The sequence below is a fragment of the Rattus norvegicus genome, chromosome 1, assembly GCF_021556685.1.
Source record: "Rattus norvegicus strain SHRSP/BbbUtx chromosome 1, alternate assembly SHRSP_T2T, whole genome shotgun sequence".
Taxonomy (NCBI): domain Eukaryota; kingdom Metazoa; phylum Chordata; class Mammalia; order Rodentia; family Muridae; genus Rattus; species Rattus norvegicus.
The window spans coordinates 61,966,700-61,974,509 of record NC_141534.1 but is presented as its reverse complement, the minus strand read 5'-3'; the positions used below and the strand labels follow the sequence as shown (position 1 = coordinate 61,974,509).

The 7,810-nt window shown below is 45.6% G+C and overlaps 1 pseudogene across 1 annotated transcript; it reads left to right on the top strand.

The window, feature by feature from the left end:
- The first annotated feature begins 3,254 nt into the window (after positions 1–3,254).
- LOC148007083 (sperm motility kinase Y pseudogene) lies at positions 3,255–7,608 on the top strand (annotated as a pseudogene). Its single transcript, XR_015646188.1, has 3 exons — positions 3,255–3,857; positions 4,947–6,519; positions 7,214–7,608. The product of XR_015646188.1 is annotated as a sperm motility kinase Y pseudogene (transcript).
- The last annotated feature ends 202 nt before the right edge of the window (positions 7,609–7,810 follow it).

Genomic DNA, 7,810 nt, shown 5'->3' with positions numbered 1-7,810 from the left:
AAACCTGGAAAAGGCAGCATTGTGTTCAGGGGGGTAAGAAAGCAGGAGCCTGCTGATGTTTTCACAGTATTGCATGGGAACAGTAACAATGCCCTTAGGAGCAGGATGTCCTAGCACTCTCAGATCAAGCAGACAGCCTAGAGCCTATTAGGCCCATATCCCAAGAGAATGCCGCTCATGTGTGAAGCTTCTATAGCCAGGAAGCTGAGGCAGGGAACATCGACATTGTCTCAGTTAGGGGTTTACTGCTGAGAACAGACACACCATGACCAATGCAGCTCTTATGAGGACAACATTAATGGACACAGGATTGCAGGTTCAGAGACTCAGTCCAGTATCATCAAGCTGGGAGCATGGCAGCATCCAGGCAGTCATGGTGCCAGAATAAGTGAGAGGTCTACATATTCATCTGAAGGCTGCTTGGGGAAGATTGGCTTGCATGTGGATAGGAAAATGGTTTTAAAGCCCATGCCCACAGTGACACACCTACTTTATCAAGACCACGCCTCCTAATATTGCCACTCCCTGAGCTAAGCATATACAAACCATCATAGACATCTTGCAGGAGGGTGGTACTGTTCTATCAGAGAGAAGCCTCTGCTCCCGTTAATATACTGAGGTCAACCCTGGATAGGGCCCAGAGCCCTCCACGCATCCTGGGACTCAGGGAGGCATCCTATGAAAGAGCTTTTTCCTTGAAGGACACATGGGTGTTAAGGCCTCCCTTCCAGCCATGACGTAGGGAGTGTCCAATGCTAAACTCTGTGTCTTTGCAGAAGTGAAACAATAAAAATTCACCCTTCACAGTACAGTGAGTAGCAAAAATGGTGAAAGGTGTAAATAGAACCAATTAGTACCTGAGCATGAGGATTGGTTTTATATGAAATGTGGGTGGGTGCAGTGCAGTATCCTCCTGCATGTACCTACATGTTCAGTAACTACCCTGTTCGATGCTGCTTTACACAGAACCATCTGGAATCCATTCACTGAGGGACTCCATCCCTGGACTGGAAGCTACAGGTGGGATTTTGTATCCAGTTCTCCCAGCCCTGGGACAGGGATGCATGGATAAAGTGGAGAGAAGCAGACTAGAATGGTGCAGAGGTTATCCTGCCAACAACCCCAAGCCCCCAGCTGCATGACAATGTAGAATAGCCAGCAGTTTCCCAGACAGCCTCACTCCCCATAGACAGACTTCTTCCAGTCCCTCCTTAGGCCAAGGGAAAGAAAAGCAAAAAAAGCAGGAGCACGGAAAGAAAAATTGCACTACTCCCAGGAGCCAAGGACAAGCCCCCTCCCATCCTCTGATCTGACCCCATAACCATCCACAGCCAAGGCCTGGGCTCATCTCTAGAGGCACAGGGACCCAGGCAGATGAGCCCTTGAATCACAATCGGCTCCTCAAAAGCATCCTATGGGTGTCAGTCCTGAGTCCATGAATTGGAGGTGCTCTGCACAGCTATTCAGAGAAGCCTTCTCTTGATCTCTGTCAAAGATCTCTGTGTTGGATGTCAGAGGAGAGTGTCCACCCAGTATCAGTCCTGGGACTGTGGCCCTCTAATATGTTAGCCCATGTGAACCTCCCCACAGAGCGCCACCTCTCCTTGTGCAACTCCTCCTTGATCGCCTTCTATAGGAAGATATTTAGAGTCCCTTGCACGAGGCAGGGAAAATGGCACACAGCTGAGGGTGGTAGACAAAGCTGGGAACACATCAAATATTGAGTTGGTGTGAGGCTCCCTAAGCCATGCTTGGGCCGGTCTGTGCCAGCGATCCCATAAGTCCCTTTGATTCTCCCCATGTACACAGCAAGAACCAATTTCCAGGCCTACTTCTGCCCAGAGCAAAGGGAGATTGGGACTGGATTCCAACCTTGGCCATTATTGTAATACCTGACCTTGTAACCCTTGCTCCCTTTGGGGCTCGAACAGTCCCCCTCAAATGTAGACAGCAATGTCTAGATGGTGTTCACAGCTTTTCTTGCCTGAAACTGTGCTGTGTTTGATACTACAAACCAGGAAGTAGGGACTTGAACTTGAGATCACTGACTCGGGCTAGGGAGGACTCCAGGGCACCTGAGCTCAGCTGCAAAGGCAGAAGCTGAACCACAGTGAGCAGAGGTGGCACATTTTCCTGTTTCTTTCCTTTTCTGCTCTCAGGTCTTTCAGTGAACTCCACAGATGAGGATCTTTCCTCCCAGGCTGAGTGTCTGCAGCCATGAGGGTCCTCTCCAGGGGATTCAAAACCCCAGAAGAGTCTTCAGAAGGAAAGCGCTACACACTGCTCTGCCCCCAGCACTCTGAAAAACAGAGACCCTTTCTGGGCTTGGGCCAGTCAGTGCTCAATAGTTAGCTTCTGGCTGCACTGGCTGCTCACAAATAACACAGCTGCCTGGGTCCTGTGACCTGGCTCTCACAGACTGTGATTGAGAATTTATTTCAACTGTGTCAGCACAGCCACTCTGTTCCTTCTGGTCCCAGTTTGCACAGAGCTCCTTGTCCTCATACACGCCTGTTCCATCACTGGACCTTAATATTTAAATTGAGCCCTACACTCAGGATGGACTTGGTTTTCTATACATCATGCCAACCTCTGTGTGAGAGGAAGTGTCTGCATGTGTATGCATACCCCCTTATGTGCCTAGGTGTCCATGCATACCACTACCCCATGTCCTGTCAGGGGCCATCCTCTGGACAGGTCCTCACGCCTGCATGTCAGACCACCTGTCTTCAAGCCCCAACCCCTCCCCACTCCACAGATGCTGAGCTTGTGGGCTATGGGTATTCAAACTCAAGTCCTCACCCTTGGGAGGCAAGTGCTCTGCCTATCCCTGCAGCTTTGTCTCAGGTGTTTGATGATAACCTAGAGCCTTTCTGAGGATTTATGAGAACAGTGTCATCTTGATGGGTCAGTTTAGAAACACAGCTTTGTCTTTTTTCATTTTTTAAAATCTGTACCATCAGTTTGAGGCTAATCATTCAGAATTCAAAGAAAAAGTGACACAGCGAGCATAGACATGAGGACTTTAAAGCAGGAGGCACAGCAAATATTCAAAACAGAGAACTGAGGAGAGGTAAACATCTTACAGGCTTTGATTTCTAAAAGCCTAAAGTCTCTCCATAGCCCACAGAAGCCAGAGCCTTGAAGCCCTTCCCAACCATGTCATGACAGGTCCTATTGTGACCTCATGAGGAGCGACTGTGAGGAGGTGCAGCCAACAGATGTTAAGCTGTAGCCAGGCCTGGATTTCTTTGAGTGCTTTGAGAGGAGGTGTGGAGTGGAGCCCTCTGGGACTTGGTTGTATCTAGTGAGCTGTGTGTGGTTGTATCGGATTTTACTGTACTGTGTATATGTGTATGTGTCTATGTGTGTAGGATGATGTGTGTTGACAGATTTCCTTGTGTGTGACTGTGTGTACACTTTCGCCCGTGTTTGTCAGTATATGTAGGAGTGTGTGAGTTTACAGGTTTGTTTGTGTGTATGTGTTTGTATGTGTGTACGTTTTCTTGTGCATGTGTGTGTCCCTGTGTGTATGTTTGTTTGTGTATGTGATGTGCGTTTTTATTGGTGTGCTTGTGTGTAAGTATGTGTGTACCTGTTCATATGTGATTGGGTTTTGTGTGAATCTGGGTGTTTGTAAGAGTTTGTCTGTGTGAGTATAAGTACACTTTTGTGTATTTCTGTGTGTGCTTCTGTGTGTGCCTATGTGTGTGTGTGTGTGTGTGTGTGTGTGTGTGTGTGTGTGTGTGTGTACACACGTTCCCATCCCCTTTTGCCCCTTCTTGTATCTATACTACCTTCACCTCAGTGCAAGAGTGTGTAGAGGCCAGAAGTCAGCCCGGGCTCCTGTTCCTAAGGTAGGTCATCAACCTCATTTTCAAGACAGGCTCTCTCACTGGCCTGCTGCTGCCCAAGTACCTGTGTTGGCTGACCAGTGGCTCCCAGGATTTTGATATGCCAACCCCATAATATCAGATTAAAGGCCTATGTAGACGGCTGCCTGCTCATTTATGGTTTGATTTTTTTTTCTGTGTTTAAGAGATAGAATTAGGCCATATATTCTCAAGACCACTGGCTATTTCCTTATTGTGGTTTTGATCTTTCTTCCTTTCTTTCTTTCTTTCTTTCTTTCTTTCTTTCTTTCTTCCTTTCTTTCTTTCTTTATTATGGATTGCTGGTTTCATTTTTTGGTGGTGGTTTTTATGTTCTCACATGCTATATTACTGCTTTGATTATAGACATTTGTGCAGTCGGATGATTCACTCTATCTCCATTTTCAATGTCCTGCGGTTTCATCCTTTTACATTATTCCTGTTTCTCTATTTATTGAGTACAAGCAATCATTGGCTTAGTCTTGATACAAATTTGCCCTTTGTGACACTTTGACTCTTCGGCCTTTGTTTAAGGTTTACTGTTCACTGATATTTAACTGCCTTATTCCTTGTGGTTGGTTAATTTTAATTTTCAGTATTTTGCTCTGGAGAGTTGTGGAGTTTTGTGGAACACTAGGTCCTGAAATTCAATGGAGTTTCCCTTAAGTGTTGGCTTTTTACATTTCTTTGTTTTGTCTTATACTAATTGTTTCTCCTCTCGTTTCTTTCATCTGACCTTTTTCTTCAAACTACATCCATTCACAGTATTGATCAGCTTTGGCTGCACAATCCTATTGTAGTATGACAATTTTTATTTTCATCATTGCATTTAGTATGTGTGTGCTCTTGGCTTTCTCTTTTGGGGTTGGTTATTTGGGTGGCTTTTACTTATGATTCTTCATATTTTCCCCCTTTTCATAATTTTATTCTATTTTTCTAGTCTAGTCTTTTCTTTGTTTTTATTTTTTTCTTTTTGTTTCATTTGTTTCTTTTAGGTTCCACATGTGTAATTTTAGTTCCTGAATTGCTCCATCTTTTTCATTATTTGATTCCATTTTTTTTTGTTATTTTTAGGTAGCATTAGTACTGATAAAATGCCTACAGAGATTGAGAAGGAGTTACCCCCTCCTAGGCCCGATCCCAGTATCTCTCAGGAGGGAACCTCTCATTCCCAACATAAAGTACTGAAGACTATTGGAAAAGGAAGCCATGCCAAGGTCCTCCTGGCCCACCACCAGCTCACAGGAACCCCAGTGGCGGTCAAAGTTCTCCGAAGGAACAAGCAGTGGTTCCGGCCAGCCATGACAGAAGCAAACATAATGAGAAAGATCAACCACCCCAACATTGTTTCTCTCTTACAAGTCATTGAAAACAAAACTAGAATATACCTCATAATGGAGCTGGTGGAAGGCCAACAACTCTACCAGTACTTCAGAGAGTCAGGGCACATAGAGGAGGATGAGGCCCGGCAAATATTTGAACAGATATTGTCAGCAGTGAGCTACTGCCATGGAAAGGGGATTGTTCACCGAGACCTGAAAGTGGACAATATAATGATCGATAAAAACAAAAAGGTCAAAGTCATCGACTTTCGGCTTAGCACCAAAACACAACCTGGACATATGCTAAACCAGCACTGCGGTGCGTACTCTTTTGGTTCCCCGGAACTCTTCCTTGGACTTCTGTATGACGGGATGAAGAATGACATGTGGACAATAGGAGTGGTCTTGTATTATATGATAGTGGGAAAGCTTCCATTTGATTCAGTGATCATCCAAGAATTACAAATACAAGTTGTTGCAGGGGTGTATCCTGCCCCCTGTGGGGTTTCAGAAGAACTGGAGAACCTCCTTAGTCAATTACTAACAGTAAATCCAATGTATAGACCAACAGCCAGTGAGGTGATGAAACACGCCTGGTTCAAAGAACACGGGAAGGGGTTCACAGGTCGTTGTGAAGAACTGCTTCCCCTCAGGCCAGACCCTGAAATTTTGGGTGCGAGGAAATGCATGGGATTTCAAGCCTCTGCAATAAAATACTCCCTAATAAAAAGAAAATATAATGAGGAAATGGCAACTTATTACTTCCTACAACAGCAGGCCCTCCCGGGGTATGGCTGCACAGCCCAGGCACAGCAAGTGAGTCCCATTGCAGCCCCATTTCCTAGCCTTGATCCTGCAGGTGCTTTTAGATTACAAAGAAAGAGGAGTGGAAGCCTGCCAGTCCTTGACACCTTGCAGGTGTCATTCTCCCACGGTCAAGTATCTCAGTATGGCCAGAAGGCTCATCCAAAAGGAGGAAGAAGGTCAACTGTGCCTGGTCCTCTCAGGGCACTACCACTATCACAAATGTGCCATGAGTGTCCCATGCATTCAAACAACAAGCATCTTCAGTGAGAAGAGTAGCAACAAGGAAATAAAAGAAGATAATCTACTCTCCCGCAGAGCGCCATTAGAGGATAAGCCCATCTCCAGCAGGGTCCGGCACAGAGGTTTTAAGGTGTGGACCATGAATATAGCAAATGCCCTGATTAATCTTTGTTGCTGCCTGCCAAGGAGAAAGAAACCTCGCCTGGGGCAGAACAGCATCTCACCCGAGAAATGAGCCACAGGGAGAGTCCAGAGAACAAGCAGCAGGCATAGCCCAGGTATCTTTGTGCTTTGTCCTTTCCAGTTTGCTCTATGTTCCTCCTTCCTCTTGTCTCTGGTTTCCATTTTCCCCACAATTCTTACCTTGTATCTTCTCTAAGTTCTTTATGAGGTTTCCCCAACACCAAGCCTCCTGCCTCTTCTTGATTTCTCCTCTTCCCAGCAGGGACCCAATATGAATGATGAGTTCCCCACTCTACAGATTTGTCTTGTTGACCCATCCCTTCAGATGGACTCCATCCCCACCTTAGGCCAATAGCTCCCACAGGGTGAGGACTAGAGGTTCATGGGATCTTGGACTCTTCCATGGGCTACTGGTCCTAGCACATGTGGTCATCAATTCCAAGTGCTGCAAAACAGAGTCTTATCTTTTCAAATGTGACGTCCCATTCCATTAAGCCTTAAAATTAATAACAAGGTTTGTCATTGAATAAGTATCAACAACCTAGTTTGTGGGTTATTGTTGATGGTCAGAATCCTGGATGCATGCATAGTTTTTTGCATACTGATTTTTTTTGTTCCTAAGGCCTACTGATTGGTAACATTTCTAAATGATTTCTTTCAAAAATCTTAACTGAGAAGTAGAAGAGAAGAAGTAATAAAATAATAAAGCAATCAAAGCTCCAAATGGTAATCTAAGTATTCTACCTCATATTTTTTTTGCTTAGAATAAATTCTTTTTTTCTTTCACAGTGCCATCTTGAAATTCTGTCATATCCTGTGTATAAACAGGTGGTGATTTCAGACACATGGCCAATGAAAAGACACCAGCAGAAGCTACAGCACCAACAGGAGTAACAGCAATAGCACCAGCAGCATTAGCAGTAGCAGAAGGAGGAAGAGGAAGAAGAGGAGGAGGAGGAGGAGAATGAGGAGGAGGAGGCAGAGCAGGAGGAGGAGGCAGAGCAGGAGGAGGAGGCAGAGCAGGAGGAGGAGGCAGAGCAGGAGGAGGAGGAGAAAAATCTGGAGGAGAAGGAATAGGAAAAGTGGAATAGGAGGAGAAGAAGGAGGAGGAGAAGGAGGAGAAGGAGGAGGAGGAGGAGTAGAAGGAGGAGTAGGCAGAGCAGGAGGAGGAGGCAGAGCAGGAGGAAGAGGAGAAAAATCTGGAGGAGAAGGAATAGGAGAAGTGGAATAGGAGGAGAAGAAGGAGGAGGAGAAGGAGGAGGAGGGGTAGGAGGAGGAGGAAGAGGAGGAGGACTTTGTTTCCCTGTCCTGGGATAATTGCTGAATGACTTCTTTTGGAGACAGATACTATGCTGAGCAATGTCTATGAAACAAATTATCAGAATA